Here is a 16,049-nt window from a genome sequence, read left to right as displayed (position 1 = left end):
ATAATATCCTCCAACTCCATCCAAATTGCTGCAAAAAACCATTATTTTGTTCTTTTTTATTGCTAAGTCATATTCCATGGTATAGTGATACCACATTTTATGTATCCACTCACTGGTTGGTGGGTTGGGTCCATATCTTTGCGATTGTGAATTGTGCTGCCATCAAGTGTCTTTCTGGTATAATGACTTCTTTTCCTTTGGGTAGATACCCAGGAGTGGGATTGCTGGATCAAATGGTTCTTAACATTTTTTGTCTGTATCTATTTCTGGAAATTTTAGGCTCCAGTTTTTGTTGTTGTTTTCAATAAAATGCAGTGGAATTTAAATGATCATTATGCTTTTCATTATGCTTTAAAATCTAGTAAATGGAGGCTAGAACACTCCTCTAAGGCAAGAATGTTCTCTCTGTGTTGGAACTCAAATACACAGAACTGGGTAAATCTTAGTCTTTGATTCAGGACATAACATGGCTCTCTTTTATTTGCTTTCCTTAATTGTTTTTTAATAATGTGGTAAGCATTTCTGAATCTCCTATCCAATACAAAACTAGGACAATACAGACAGTAACCCCTTCCACTTATGTGGTCCCAGACTACCCGCCTTCCCCTGCCGCCCCCTGCCACCCACTAGGCCGAGGTAATAATCATCCTGAATCGTGGGTTTATCTCTCACTTGCTTTCTTTTTATATAACTTTGCAAAAGAATCTGATCTAAATGTGTTTTTCAAAGTATATATTTATATTTTAGTTATTTTTATAGAAAAGTTGTTATTTTGCATGTAATCTTATGGAACATTCTCATTTAATATGATGGTAAGGTTCAGCCCCTGCCCGGGGGTAGATCATTTATTTTGTTTACTGGATAGAGCTCATCATGTGACTATACCTCAGTTAGTTCATCAGTTCTCCCATCCATGGCGACTAGGTTGCTTCTCAACGACACTGTTTCTTAGTGTCCTTGTAGAAGTCATATGTGGGTGTTTTCTTGTTATACAGAGTTGAAAGGTGACTGACAAGGTTGACACTACAATCCCCCACCCTCCAGAGGTAACCAGTGTTACCAGTTTGCTGTGTTTCCTGCTATACCTCTTCTTATTCACTTCCATTTGTATCTGAAAAAGATGTTGCATTGTTTCTTTTCTATAGAAGTGGTAAAATACTATTGTATTTTATTGATACTATAGAAGTGGTAAAATTGTACATTATGGATTACTTTTTCATTTAACAGTAGGGAGATGCCTGGGAGTACACAGAGAACTGCCCTCATTGTTTTCAACTGCTGCATGGTATGTCTATGAGTTTAGCCCTTCTGCTATTAATGGAAATTTACAGTATTCTAATCTTTTGATATTACAAACAATACTGTGCGATCATTGTCATACACAACCCCTTGTGTACAATGCATGAGCGTTTCTCAGGGTAGGTACCAAGAAGCAAAATTCCTGGGTCGTAGGACGTGAGTCCGACGTTTTCCTCCATTCTGCCCTGTTGCCCCCCAGAGTGGGTGTCCAGCTTTGCATACCTAAGTATGAGAGTATCTGTTGTTCATATCCTCTACGACGCTCTATATATGAAACTTAAATTTCTGCTGGTTGCCCTCTTTGGTCTATCATGTATGCAGTGACCTACTAAGACTTTAATTGGTACAATAGATTCTTGTCATCTGTGTGTGAATTTAGCATTCATGGGCTTAATGCTGATAAGACTCCCAGGGTCCAAGACATATAATCATGTATAATTTTGTCAAGGTATAATTTTTTAAATTGCTCTTGTCATGTGTCTGCTGGGGATCCCCAACCTAGTGCTCTGCACCCAGGTCACACTGTGGCTTTGTCCTCTGCTTATGCCTGCATTGCAGCAACTGTCCTGAAGAGACCAAAATTATGCAGATTTAGGTAAGTCCATGGCTAATGTTATTATATTATGTGCTATCGTCATGGATGGGGCTGTGGAGTGTATGAATTTATAAATCACTAGTCTTGTAATTAAAATTCAAACACTACAGAAAAAGGCCGTGTAGAAAATAGAAGTTCCTCTGTAATCCCCAACCCCTCAGATAACTACTAATGACAGGCCGGGTGCGGTAGCTCAAGCCTGTAATCCCAGCACTTTGGGAGGCCGAGACGGGCGGATCACAAGGTCAGGAGATCGAGACCATCCTGGTTAACACGGTGAAACCCCGTCTCTACTAAAAAATACAAAAAACTAGCCGGGCGAGGTGGCGGCGCCTGTAGTCCCAGCTACTCGGGAGGCTGAGACAGGAGAATGGCGGGAACCCGGGAGGCGGAGCTTGCAGTGAGCTGAGATCCCGCCACTGCACTCCAGCCTGGGCGACAGAGCGAGACTCCGTCTCAAAAAAAAAAAAAAAAAAAAAAAAAAAAAAAAAAAAAAACTACTAATGACAACTTCATTTATATTCCTTCAGACATTTTCTGGCTGTGGATGTACTAAAATTTATCCTATTATTCTCTGCCCTAAAATGGAATCATACAATGTGTACCATTATTTTTATGGCTCTATAACATGTAATATTGTGCGTGTTGGTGTGGTTATTTTAACCATTTTTCTAGTGATGGCTTTGAGGTTATTTACAGAGTTTTCTAGCCATCGCAAAGAGTGCTGCAGGGATCTCTTTTGCATTCCTCTGGGTGCAGAGCTGAGGCACCCAGAGGCAGTATCCAGAGGAGGCAGCATCTGTAGGCGTCTTCACCTGCTCTGGCTCTTGGCACATCTGGTTGGTGATACTGTTTTGTGAGATGGGTTGAAAGTGTCTGCTGCCAAAATAGAATAATGCTGGTCCTCTCCTCATGTGCTGTGGAATTTGGGTAAAACTGCTTAGTGGCTACAACTGCCTGTCTATACCAGAATGGGGTATAACATGGCGCCTAGCTTAGCACAACACAATAGTGGATCCTGCAGGTCCCAGAGTCTAATTCCTGGCATTCTTTCCCCTAAGCAGATTAAATAAACAAAAAACAAACTATTTAGGAAAGCAGCTGTGACATTTGTAAAAAGTGGTATTTAATAATCTCTTATTCACTTGTCTCTTTAGTTTGTTGAAATCTTACGTGGCATCCTGGTCTGGGAAGGAGTGCTGTCTGCACCTACCCTCCGCTGGGCACAGCGTGGCAGCTTCAGGGCCTAAGTACACACTCTCTGTCCTGTAAGGGGCCACCACATGACAGGAGCTCAGGTGTGAGCCCGGCTCTGGCTCTTACCTCATAGGGGCACTCATAGGGGCACAGGGAGCTGAACATTGTACACAGCCAGGCACCACCCGGCTTGGCATCTGCCCCGGTGGACTTACTACCTCTAGAAGGCAATACCTGAGTTCCTCTGGCCTCAGCTCCTAGAGTGACTGGTGTGCTGTCCCTCTTTTCTGTCAAGGTGACAACTGTGTGACCCACCATCTGTGTGTCAAAGCAAGGCCCTGCTCCTGTGCTGACCCCAAAGGCAAATGCTTTGCTGGTTTCCTTCCAGTTAATTTCACCTATGAATAGATATGTGAAAACTGTTCAAAGCAATACCTGCACATGTTCGAACTTCAAACCCTGTGGGTGATTCAATGGCATCTTTCTCTAACCCCCAGCCTCCCTTCCCACAGAGGCCACTGCCATGGCCAGTTGCTGCAGTTTCTTTCCAGAGAACGTGTGTATGTATAAAGCTGTACAGGCGTGGGTACACCACGTAGCCCGTCTTGCACTTTGGACTGTTGAGTTACTAGTACATCTAGGCGAGCACTGCATGTCTATGTTCATGTCTGCCTTGGTCTTTTCATCATCTGTGTGGTAGCTGTGTTTGAATTACCCATTGCCTTTTTGGGGAACCATTAAGTTGTTTTCAGCAATTTTTACTGTGGATAAGGCTGTACCGCATATCTGTGTACATGTGTGTTTATGTACATGGGCAAGTCCCTCTGCGAGGGAAAGTTTCCTCAGGAGGAATTCTGGGCACAGCATATGTGAATTTCCGAATATGGTGGATGCCCCCAGCTTCCACTGCAGGGAGGTGGGTCCCATTGACATTTCCCCACACCTTCACCCAGGCTGTGCTCTTAAACTTGGTTATTTGTCAATGTGAGAAGTGGAAAATAGTATTTAATTGTAGTTTTGATTTGCATTTCTATTGGGTTGTATACTTACTGATTAATAAGAGCTCTTTACATATTAAGGAAATTAACCCTTTCAAATACATTCCTGTTTCTCACTGATCTTTAAGTTTTGTTGTAATATTTTGCTCTTCAGTTTTTTTATATATACATACTAATTTTCTTTTATGGTTTCTGGATTTTATGAGTAGTTCGAAAAGATTTATCCGGCTGAAGATTTTTTTGTTGTTGTTAAACCCCATGTTTTCTCCTAACTCTTTTTATTTTTATTTTGGAGGGTTCTATCTGGACTTAATTAATTTTAGTGTAACAAGTGACAGGGTTAGTTAGCCTGTTGTCCTTACACCATTTTCTGGCTAATACAGCTATTAGCTATTGATCTGTGTATTCACATGCCAGTTGCTAATGGTTTTACATAGTGTAGTCTGTACTTTAAAATAGCGAAAGGGAAGCCCTACCTCATTATTCTACTTTTCCAGAATTCTCCAGGCTATTCCAGGCTGCATGTTTACCTTAACCTTCCCTGTGATGTCTTCATGCCGTTGTCTTCTTATATAAGAATAAGGTGCATCTTTCCATCCACTCACATCTGTTTAATTTGATTTTGCATTTCACAGAAAGCTGGTCTTGTTCTGTCTACCTCCACTCTAGTTGTTCCCACTGCCCCTGGACGAACCCTCCCCATCTCACTGACTACCCCCATCACAGAGTACTTTTATTTACATTTTGCTCTGCCTAATGGTTATTTGTTACCGTCACGCTGACAGTGTCCAGTTCAGTGGTCTTTGCAGTTGAAATGCTTCTATACACACTGTCTTGTTAAAAATGCCAGTAAGTTCATACAAACCCAGCTTGCAGCCAAGGTCACATTCAGAGAGAGTTGTGCTGGGGTGGGTTCCTTTCCAAGCCTCTGCTACTGTGTGGCTAGCTCTTCTCACTGGGAAGTTCTATGTACCTGGAATGTCGGAGTGGAGTCCTGTTCTAGTGTCCAGCACCTGACCCCTGTGCCCAACCCCTGAACAGCCTATTCCTGGTGTACATAGCCCGCTGGAGCTTTTTACAAAATATATTGCATGCTTTTCTGCCTTACGAGGGCTTATATAGACCAGAACTTGCCATTTCTTCAGAGTCTCAAGGCCACCGTCATGAACACATTGTCCTTCCTGTCTGGTGCACGGGGGTTTTTTCGAGGCTGCTGAGCGGGGGCCCCTTTGTCTCCTCCCTAACTGACCGTCTTCAGCAGCACTGCCATTCTGCATAGGGATCTGCCGTGGCTTCCCCAGGGTCAGTCCACTCCTCTTTCACTAGGCTCCTTGTTCTACAATAGAGCTGCAAGCTAGGTGCCTGGAGCAAGATGCCAAAGTCTTTACTTCCACTACTTTCCTATTTCACAAATAAGGCAGAGGCCACCTGCCTCCACTCCAGAAAGATGTGTATGGGCTTCAATTTTTTTTTTTTTTTAATGAAACACTATTCTGTTTTCTGATGAGGATTTTTTTCTGACTTTATTGAAATAGGGTGGGGTGAGTTTCTCTGTTTCCTGAGACACTGTTGTGCATACATCTGACCATTTCCTTATGGCAGTTTCTTAACAGTGAAAGAAACCGGCCCAGAGGCTGTGAGCAGTTTGACTTCTGTTGCCGAGCACCCTCCTCCCAGGCAGGCAGAGCCCATGCGCCCAGCAGGTGACCAGTGGGGGGTCCCCATAGTCTGGCCCCTCACTGTCTTTGTTTTTATCTTTGCTGATTTGAAGGCAAGAAATGGTATCTCAGTATTTTAATTTGCACTTCTGGATTCTGTGAGGTTGAATGGATATTTTTTGTCTGTTAGAGCTGATCTGTGCATCTACTTTGGGCTTCACCTATGTTTTCATTGCTTTGTGAAAACTGTGTTGAGGACATTTACCCTTACCTATTACAAAACATCGTTCACATTTGTAGTTTGCCTTTTAAGTGTTGGATCTTGCCAATGGTTTTAAATTTTGTAACCAAGTCTATCCATTTTTTATTATTATGGTTTCATACTTTGGTGTTATATCGTATTTTCTTTTGGTTCCTTTATGGTTTTGTTTTTGACATTAAACTCTAATCCATCTACTTGGTTTATAGTACAAGATGTAGGAATCTAGTTTACTTATTTCAAATGGCAACCTGATTTTCCCAACACCATATACTGAATCATTCTACTTTCTCTACTGATTTGGATGCCACTTGATAACCATGGACTAAATAATTTAATAGGCCAGGCGCAGTGGCTCGCACCTGTAATCCCAGCACTTTGGGAAGCCAAGGTGGGTGGATCACTTAAGGTCAGGATTTTGAGACCAGTCTGGCCAACATGGTGAAATCCCGTCTCTACTAAAAATACAAAAATTAGCCAGGCGTGGTGGTGGGTGCCTGTAATCCCAGCTACTCAGGAGACTGAGACAGGAGAATCACTTGAACTGGGAGGTGGAGGCTGCAGTGAGCCAAGATTGCCCCATTGCACTCCAACTTGGGTGATAAGAGCAAAACTCCATCTCAAAAAAATAAAAATACAAATACAAAAATTAGCCAGGCATGGTGGTGTGCGCCTGTAATCCCAGCTCCTCGGGAGGCTGAGGCAGGAGAATCACTTGAACCCAGGAGGCAGAGGTTGCAGTGAGCCAAGATCATGCCACTGCATTCCAGCCTGGGAGACAGGGTGAGACTCCATCTCAATAAATAAATAAATAAATAGGGGCTGGGCGTGGTGGCTCACACCTATAATCCCAGCACTTTGCGGGGCCGAGGCGGGCGGATCACGAGGTCAGGAAATCGAGACCATCCTGGCTAAAATGGTGAAACCCCATCTCTGCTAAAAATACAAAAAATTAGCCGGGCCTGGTGGCGGGAGCCTGTATTCCCAGCTACTCGGGAGGCTGAGGCAGGAGAATGGCATGAACCCGCGAGGCAGAGCTTGCAGTGAGCCGAGATCGCACCACTGCACTGCAGCCTGGGCGACAGAGAGAGACTCCATCTCAAATAATTAAATATAAATAATTTAATAGACATCTGTTTTTGGACTTTTAGTCTGTTGTATCAGATCTGTCTTTCCTTGTGCCAACCCAATGTTTTCATTATTTTAGCTTTCTACTGACTGAGTTTGATATATGATAAATAGAGGTGCATGTCATTCTTTTTAGTAGTGTTTGAATTTGTATTGGAATTTCATTACATTTATAACCATATTATAATACTGAGACTTCCCACTGAGGAACTGAACTCCCTGTTCATTTAGGATATGATGATTTTCATGTTTTCTTGGGAGTATTGAACTTCTCTTTATATAGGTTATGCACATTTATGAAGTTTGTCCTTTGAAATTTAACAGTCTATACTGCAGTTGGATATATTTTTCTATTTAAATTTCTGATGATGGTAGTATATGGTAAGACTTTTAAATAACTATGCTTTGTTTCGTAAATAGATACGCTGAACTTCACTATTAGGGTCAATTGGGAGGCAATATAGTGTCTTGGCTTTCAAGTCAGAGAGCCGGGATCTGATCCTGGACCCACTACTTATTTACTTATTTGCTTTCTGCCTCAGTTTCCCCATCTGTAAGAAGTAGGATGAGGGTTAATGAAATAATGCAAGCATTATGCTAGTCACTCTTGACAGGGAGTGAGCCCTGGTCTCTTGGGTATACCAAGTGAAAAACAGTCACCTTTGATGATTACATTATTCACAGACCTTATTCCATTTTCTATGCTTCTCTCTTCCTGTCTTGTTCCCATTGGCTGCAATAACTATCAAGCCATGAGCACGGTGGTCTGGTTCCTTCCTGACGCACTATAGAAGTGGGATCCATCAGCAAACCGAGGAAGAGGGCCATGCTGGACCCTGGGCACTGGACATAAGCCCCCAGCAGCCTTTTTCATGTCGCCCAGAGGGGTAATTGTCCTGCTGGTGGTCTGTAAGATGAGTTAGGGTGACTTGCTAATAGACATTGTAAATCTTAATATGTATGTATGTATGTATTTTGTTATTACCGGTTTTCCATTTATGATGGTAATATTGTTTCTTCTAAGAATATTTTTCCTTCTAAATATTGAGATAAAATTCATGCTTTTGAAATGTACTATTCAGCGGCTTTTAGTATATTTGCTATGTTGTGCAGCCATCGACACTATCCATGTCCAGAACTTTTTCATCATCCCAAACAGAAGCTCTATATTCATAAAAAACAAAAACAAAAACAAAAAACAAAAAAAATCTTCCTACCTGTGTCTTCCCCTGGTCTTTGGTAACCTTTGTCATACTGGTAAACTTTGTTGTGCTCTCTGTCTGTGTGAATTTGCCTCTTCTAGGGACCTCATGTAAGTGTAATCATAAAATATTTGTCTTTTTGGGTCTGTCTTGTTTTCTTGTTTTCAAACATGGGTCTGACATGTTTTCAGGGTTCATTCATGTTGTAGCATAGAACAGTACTGCATTCCTTTTTCTGACTGAATAATATTCTACTGTATGGATAGACCCCATTTTGTTTATTCACAATCATTTGGACATTTGGATTATTTCTGGTTTTGGGCTATTATGAACAATGGTGCTATGAACAGTTGTGTACAAGTTTTTGTGCGAACATGTGTTTTCAATTCAGTAAATACCTAGGAGTAGAATTACTGGGTCATATAGTAACTCTATATTTTTGAGGAACTGCCAGACTATTTTCCCATGTCGATGCAGCATTTTACATTCCCACCAGTAAGTAAGAGGGTTCCAACTTTTGTGCATTCTTGCCAACGCTAGTTATTATCTGACTTTTTGGTTAGAATCACTCTAATGGAGTGTGAAGTAGCCTCTGTTGTCATTTGGACTTGCATTTCTCTGATGAGTGATGCTGTCAAGCACCTTTGCTGGTGCTGTTGGCTGTATGCGTGTGTTCCCTGGAGAAGTGTCTGTGCTGAGCCTTGGTCCACTTTTTAATTAGGCGTTTGTCTTTTTATGACTGAATTGTAAGAGTTCTTTATACATTCTGGATTCTAGGCCCTTATCAGATATATGGTTTGCAAATATTTTCTCCCATTCTGTGGGTTGTGTTTTCACTTTATCGATAATGTCCTTAGACATAGAATAAATTTGTATTTTAAAAGTGACTTGATTTGGCTGGGTGAGGTGACTCACGCTGTAATCACTTTGGGAGGCTGAGGTGGGCGGATCATAGGAGGCTAGGAGCTAGACGTCAGCCTGGCAAACATAGCAAAAACCCGTCTCTACTAAAAATACAAAAGTTAGCCAGGTATGGTGGTGCACATCTGTAATACCAGTTCCTCGAGAGGCTGAGGCACAAGGATCACTTGAACCCAGGAGGAGGAGGTTGCAGTGAGCTGAGATCATGCTAGGGCAACAGAACGAGACTTTGTTTAAAAAAAAAAAAAGTGACTTGATTTAAGGGGAAAAAATGACTGGCTATATTCAGTCAGATATGGCAGAAAGTCTCAAGGTGTTATGTGAATGATTAAGGTCTGGGGGAGTATCCCCTATCAGACTACAGGTGTTTAGAGGCAGAGAAAAAGGTGCAGTTGGGTTCTTAATGTGAAATGCTGAGAAGTGCAATTCTATCTCTTAAAAAAAAAAGTAGTTTTTAAATTTGAAATAATAATAGGTACTGGATTTATTCAAATGTCTTTTCTGCATCTTTTGAGATGAGTATCAGGTTTTATTCCTTTTATCATCTGATGATGAACTTAATTTTTCAATTTGTACTAATGGAATACTAAGTCCCTCTGTGATTTCTGAACCAAGCTGTTCCTAGGCCTGAGTTTTATTTTGTTGGCACAGAAGTAAATTAAAAGGCCACGTGTGGTGGCCTGTGCCTGTAATCCTAGTTGCTGAGGTGGGAGGATTGCTTAGGCCCAGGAGTTCAAGGCTGCAGCAAGCTTTGATTGCGCCACTGCACTCCAGCCATGGTGACAGACTAAGACCCTGTCTCAAAAGGAAAAAAAAAAAAAAAAAGGCCGGGCGCGGTGGCTCAAGCCTGTAATCCCAGCACTTTGGGAGGCCGAGACGGGCGGATCACGAGGTCAGGAGATCGAGACCATCCTGGCTAACCTGGTGAAACCCCGTCTCTACTAAAAAATACAAAAAACTAGCCGGGCGAGGCGGCGGGCGCCTGTAGTCCCAGCTACTGGGGAGGCTGAGGCAGGAGAATGGCGTGAACCCGGGAGGCGGAGCTTGCAGTGAGCTGAGATCCGGCCACTGCACTCCAGCCTGGGCGACAGAGTGAGACTCCGTCTCAAAAAAAAAAAAAAAAGAAAAGAAAAAAAAAAAAAAAGGCCGGGTGCGGTGGCTCAAGCCTGTAATCCCAGCACTTTGGGAGGCCAAGACGGGCGGATCACGAGGTCAGGAGATGGAGACCATCCTGGCTAACACAGTGAAACCCCGTCTCTACTAAAAAATACAAAAAAAAAAAAAAACTAGCCGGGCGAGGTGGCGGGCACCTGTAGTCCCAGCTACTCGGGAGGCTGAGGCAGGAGAATGGCATAACCCGGGAGGCGGAGCTTGCAGTGAGCTGAGATCCGGCCACTGCACTCCAGCCTGGGCGACAGAGTGAGACTCTGTCTCAAAAAAAAAAAAAAAAAGAAAAGAAAAAACTAAGGCAATGACAGTCCCTGGCAAATGCTGGGAGGGAGGCAGCAGTGGTCAGGGAAGGTAGTCCTGAAGCAGGACTTGTAAAGCAAATAAGATTGGGAGGCCAAGGCAGGTGAATCATGAGGTCAGGAGTTTGAGACCAGCCTGGGCAACGTAGTGAAACCCCATCTTTACTAAAAATACAAAAAAATTAGCCAGGTATGGTGGTGGGTGCCTGTAGTCCCACCTACTTGGGAGGCTGAGGCAGGAGAATCTCTTGAACCCAGGAGGCGGAGGTTGCAGTGAGCTGAGACCGCACCATTGCACTCCAGCCTGGGCGACAGAGTGACACTCTGTCTCAAAAACAAAACAGAGAAGAAAAGGAATGAATTAGAAGTTCTGCTTGGACTTAAGGGCATCATCGGGCAGGTTTTGGTAGGATAGCAGGGGAGGCAGAGACACACTCGGGGTCAGTGGTCATGGGCACGGCTTTGAGCCCAACAACTTGGTTTCTATTCCCTACTTTGCCACTCAGTAGTGTGTGACTTTAGCCAGATTTCTTAAATTCATGAAGCAAGTTTCCAGGTGGATGAAATGGGGATAAAAATAGTATTCAAGCCTATCTATTGGTTTGTGTGAAACTGAATATGAGTAGTATCATGCAGGTACTTGTGAGTGAGGGGAGCTGCTGTTTCCTGTCCCTTTTTTTTTTTTTTTTTTTTTTGAGACGGAGTCTTGCTCTGTAGCCCGGGCTGGAGTACAGTGGCCGGATCTCAGCTCACTGCAAGCTCCGCCTCCCGGGTTTATGCCATTCTCCTGCCTCAGCCTCCGGAGTAGCTGGGACTACAGGCGCCCGCCACCTCGCCCGGCTAGTTTTTTGTATTTCTTAGTAGAGACGGGGTTTCACGGTGTTAGCCAGGATGGTCTCGATCTCCTGACCTCGTGATCCACCCGTCTCGGCCTCCCAAAGTGCTGGGATTACAGGCTTGAGCCACCGCGCCCGGCCTCCTGTCCCTTTATGATGGGAAATATCTAGACAAGTTCCCAACCCTCTGCACTGCAGGCTGCATGGCACAGAGGGTCGTGTAACACCAGCTGGGGCTGGCACTTCTTTTAGGAGCTTCAGTGGTTCTGAAAACTTTTGTTTGTTTGTTTGTTTTAGTAGATGTGGAGTCTTTCTGTGTTGCCCAGACTGGTCTCAAACTTCTCGACTCAAATGATCCTCCTCCGCTCAACCTCCCAAAGTGCTGGGATTACAGGCATGAGCCACTGTGCCCAACCTTGAAAACTTTTTCAGGTTCTTCCAGGATTACTGGGCTATTAGATATTTCTATTTCATTACAAGTCAGTTTTTCAAAGTTATATTATCTTAATTACCTTTTTTATATGTATTAATTTCTACTTTTGTTTCATTAATCCTTTCCTCCTGCATGCCTTGGATTTTGTTGTGTTACTCTTTTTCTAGAGGCTTGCGTTGTGTGTTTGGTTCACTTAGGATCACGCTTGCGTACTTTTAGCAGTGGAAGAGGGGAGGTAAAGGGTGGCTGTGCAGTCGAGGGTGTGAGGCAGTCTTGCTCTAGCACCACTACACCCTCAGCCCGCTGTGGCCACGCTGGTTCCTCAACTGCTGGGGTGTGCAGTGTCTGTGAGGGGGGCTACTGATGCCATCCAAGGAAGATGTAAGGTTTCGTGTGGGCAGCGAGAGCCTAGCAGGCATGTGGGGTACCCAGCAAAGGGAAACAGTGGACAGTTGTTGCTCATTCCACAGAGTTTTGATTTTTTTTTTTTTCTTATGGTCACTCCATCAACATCCCCCGTGGCCAGAGCCTGAGCTGGTCCCCAGAGACACAGGCAGTAGCTGACAGCCTCGCCTTCACGCTGCTGCTGTTCTCAGCCGGGACAGGCCTCAGGTGGCAATGCACAAATCATCAGTTAAGGGCAGTCGTGTTGACAGTTACCAAGGAGTGTAGTGCCCCCCCCCAGAAGGAAAACAGCCCTAACCAGGGGTGGGGACCTTTGGGCTCTAACCTGAAGGGTAGGAGAAGCTGGAAGGACAGCATTCCTGTCTGTGAGGGCAGGAGCAAGCTGCTGGGCTGTGAAGGAACTGTCTGGAGCCTGAAGTGGTGCAAGCTGGGGCTGGCAGGGACAGGGCCAACTTCCTGGCCTGGGGGCCACCATGAGGATTCAGGACGTGATCCCCAAGGCACATGAAGGCCTTCCATCTGTATTTAAGAAAATACTTTATCAGATGAGCAGGTGGCTCAAGCCTGTAATCTCAGCACTTTGGGAGGCCGAGGTGGGTGGATCACGAGGTCAGGAGTTCAAGACCAGCCTGGCCAATATGGTGAAACCCTGTCTCTACTAAAAATACAAAAATTTAGCCAGGCATGGTGGCGCATGCCTGTAGTCCCAGCTACTCGGGAGGTTGAGGCAGAAGAATTGCTTGAACCTGGGAGGCGGAGGTTGCAGTGAGCCAAGGTCGTGCCACCGCATTCCAGCCTGGGTGACAGAGTGAGACTCCGTCTCAAAAAAAAAAACAAAATACTTTATCTTATTTCCTATATGTTTGTGGTTTCGATCCTGATGTATAATTTGACCTTAGTTAGAATGGTTATCTGAGGAAGTGGCCTGTACAATTTCTCCTTGTTTAAATGTGTGGCTCCCTTTCTTCATTGATTAACGTATGATTATTTTTATAAATGTTCCATGGCAATGGGAAGGGATTCTCTGTCACATTCCACATCTGGATCAGTTCCTCCCAATTTTGTTGGTCAAATCCAGATCTGACATATCATGTGTAATAACAAGGGAGTTGCATTCTCACCGTCGTTCCTGGGGTCTCTCCGCTTCCCCTGAGCTGGCTCCGCAGTCTGCGCCATGTGTTTTGATGCACGGGGATGCATTGGTTTTCCCAATGCTAACGGCCCTCGGCTGTGGGCTGCTTGCTGCTCGGGCTTCACTGTGTCTGGTGTTGACTGTGCAGACCTAAAGGTGTGCACACGTGCGCACACACACTCCGCTGTCTTCCTGTTTGCACTGGACTCAAATATCTATGGGGTTATTTTCAGCTGCTGAATTTGGAATGATTTTTATATCTTTTCTGCTTTCTGCCTCTGTACGTGTGTTTATTTTACACTGTTGTGATTGGTAGTTACTGTATGGGGACACAATTACTTGTGCTGAAATAATCCACCTGTTCTGGTTGGGGTCCTCTGGGGCATTCCAGGGTGACAGGTTGTCACTGCCACCTGGGCCATGTGGGCCAGCACCAGAGTTTTGTGGTTACAAATTGTACAATCACAAATATCTTTGGGCAAATCCCCTTCTATACCTCAAGGCGGCTTTTGGTTTGCAACCCCACCAGCCAGAGGGAAGGGCCAGTCACTTGGCTCTCCTCACTGCCCTGCGCCCCAGATGGCTCTAGGGCTGCTGTTTCCCCTTGGCCCTGCCAACACCACTGCTTTTACTTCTGCTCATTGATGGAGTGCAGTGGTTCCTGGAAGCCGGTGGCACGTTTCCCCGCGTAGCTCGCTCGTCCCACAGCACGCACCCGAGGGTCCTGTTGCTAACACGCTGAATTAATTCTTTGCTCATCTTACAGAGTGTGTTTTGACTGCCCCCATTTCTGAGGCCTTCTTAGGCCAGAGCTTTGTTGCTTCATCGGCAGGTTGGGACTTAGATGGCCGTGAACGTTTCCTCTCTGCTGCTGCAGTAAGTAAGTGCCCGCACCGCGGTGTGTTTGGGGGCTGAAGTTGAAGCGGGGCTGTGAGGGGAGATGGACGTGTGAGGAGGGATGGGGCATGAGTGAAGAGGGGGAGGGGGCAAAGGCAGTTGGCCCAGCAGGTTCCCCACCCCTTTGAGAGGTCTGAGGCCCGCAGGCCTGGCTCAGAGCCCACCTGGTAGTCCTCAGACTTTGGGGTGTGTGTTGTGTGTGCGTGTCTGTGTGAAAGAGAAGTTGTGGATAAGTTGGGAGGTGATTCTGCTCAGATTCATCAGGATGAGTAGAAGGCACCCAGCTCTCAACCTGGCCTGACCTCCTGTGTGTCCCTGAGTAGGTTACAGCCCTCTCTGAGCCTCTGTTTCTCATCTGGACCCCGCTGGGGAGGGCTTCTGAGCTCCTCAGCACTGGCAGGAGGGGCTCCAGGGGCCCTCCCTCCATGGCAGCCAGGACAGGACTCTCAAAACGAGGACAGCAGAGCTCGTGGGAGGCTCCCATGGACCCACCGTGGGCCCAGGGGAGGCAGAGCCTCGGACAAGAGCAGTGGTGCTGTGGACCGCGGATCCTGAGGGTGGCCTGGGGCAAGTACCTGCTGAGGGTCCAGGTGGGCTTCGTGTACCTCTGGGTCCTGGGGCCCTGGTGACTTGGACCCGTCCTCCCCAGAACTTGGACTCCAGGTTAGAGTCAAGTGACAGGAGAGAGGCTGGTGGGGCACTTTACTTCCGACTTCATTTCCAGTGATGCCAGCTCCCAGGAAGGAATCCACAGCTGACGGTGGTTGGCAGATCAGAGAACGGAAGGTGAGGCAGGCAGGTGTCTGCGTGACCTCAGGTGCTTGGGGCCCAGCAGACCCAGAGAACCATTTCCACTAGGCCAGGGTGCCTTAAGTGTCCCCAGGTCTTAGATTTCCTGTTCAGATGAAAAGATTTGTGTCTTTAATTATAAAAGTGATCTGCACAGAGTCAAAAATTCAAGCCATGGGTACAAAATGCAAGTAAAATCCCTGTGCCCTCACCTATCCCACCCTACTACACAGTGATGTCCTCTCAGGTTTCCTAGACTCTTTCTGAAAATTTCTACACACACACAGAAGCTCGTGTCTGCGTACACCGCCCCAGAGCGTGCAGGACTGTGTCTCGTGTTGTTTGCTGGCCTGACTTCATGCTTCTGAGTCAGGACACACATGTGGCATGCTGGGAGGTGTGGATGTGAAGCTGGGGGACACTGGCCCCTGGCTGTGCCTCTGCAAGAGGAGTAAGGAAGGCAGGAGGTGAGCCTGGGAGGGAGGGAGGGAGGCGCGGAGCCGCCGCAGGTGTTTCTTTTACTGAGTGTGGCCCATGGCCGCACTCAGGTTTTGCTTTTCACCTTCTGATCTGTGAAAGAGTGAGCAGGAAAAAGCAAAAGGCACTGGTGGTGGCACGTCCAGCACGGCTGGGCCGGGGTTCGAGTCCCCGCAGTGTCTCTGCTTCCTTCTAGCTCCCCGCTCCAGGCCTCTCTTCCCACCCCACCAGGGATATCTTGTCTCCTAGAGGGGTGGCATTGGGTGGGGCACCCCAGGCCTCTCCCAGAAGCCCTCCTGCCCTGCTATCCCCTCCTTCATCCCCTGGGGCCCTGGGAATACAGCAGGGGACCTG

At 45.9% G+C, this 16,049-nt stretch overlaps 1 non-coding gene across 1 annotated transcript; it reads left to right on the top strand.

Moving 5' to 3' along the window:
- Positions 1 to 14,778: 14,778 nt before the first annotated feature.
- MIR612 (microRNA mir-612) lies at positions 14,779 to 14,878 on the top strand. The gene is given in 1 exon segment (NR_032646.1): positions 14,779 to 14,878. It is a non-coding gene; the product is annotated as a microRNA mir-612 (primary transcript).
- The last annotated feature ends 1,171 nt before the right edge of the window (positions 14,879 to 16,049 follow it).

This window comes from Macaca mulatta, chromosome 14 (assembly GCF_049350105.2).
Source record: "Macaca mulatta isolate MMU2019108-1 chromosome 14, T2T-MMU8v2.0, whole genome shotgun sequence".
In the NCBI taxonomy this organism is placed as follows: Eukaryota; Metazoa; Chordata; class Mammalia; order Primates; family Cercopithecidae; genus Macaca; species Macaca mulatta.
The sequence above is the reverse complement of the archived record's forward strand: the minus strand, read 5'-3'. Positions and strand labels throughout refer to the sequence as shown.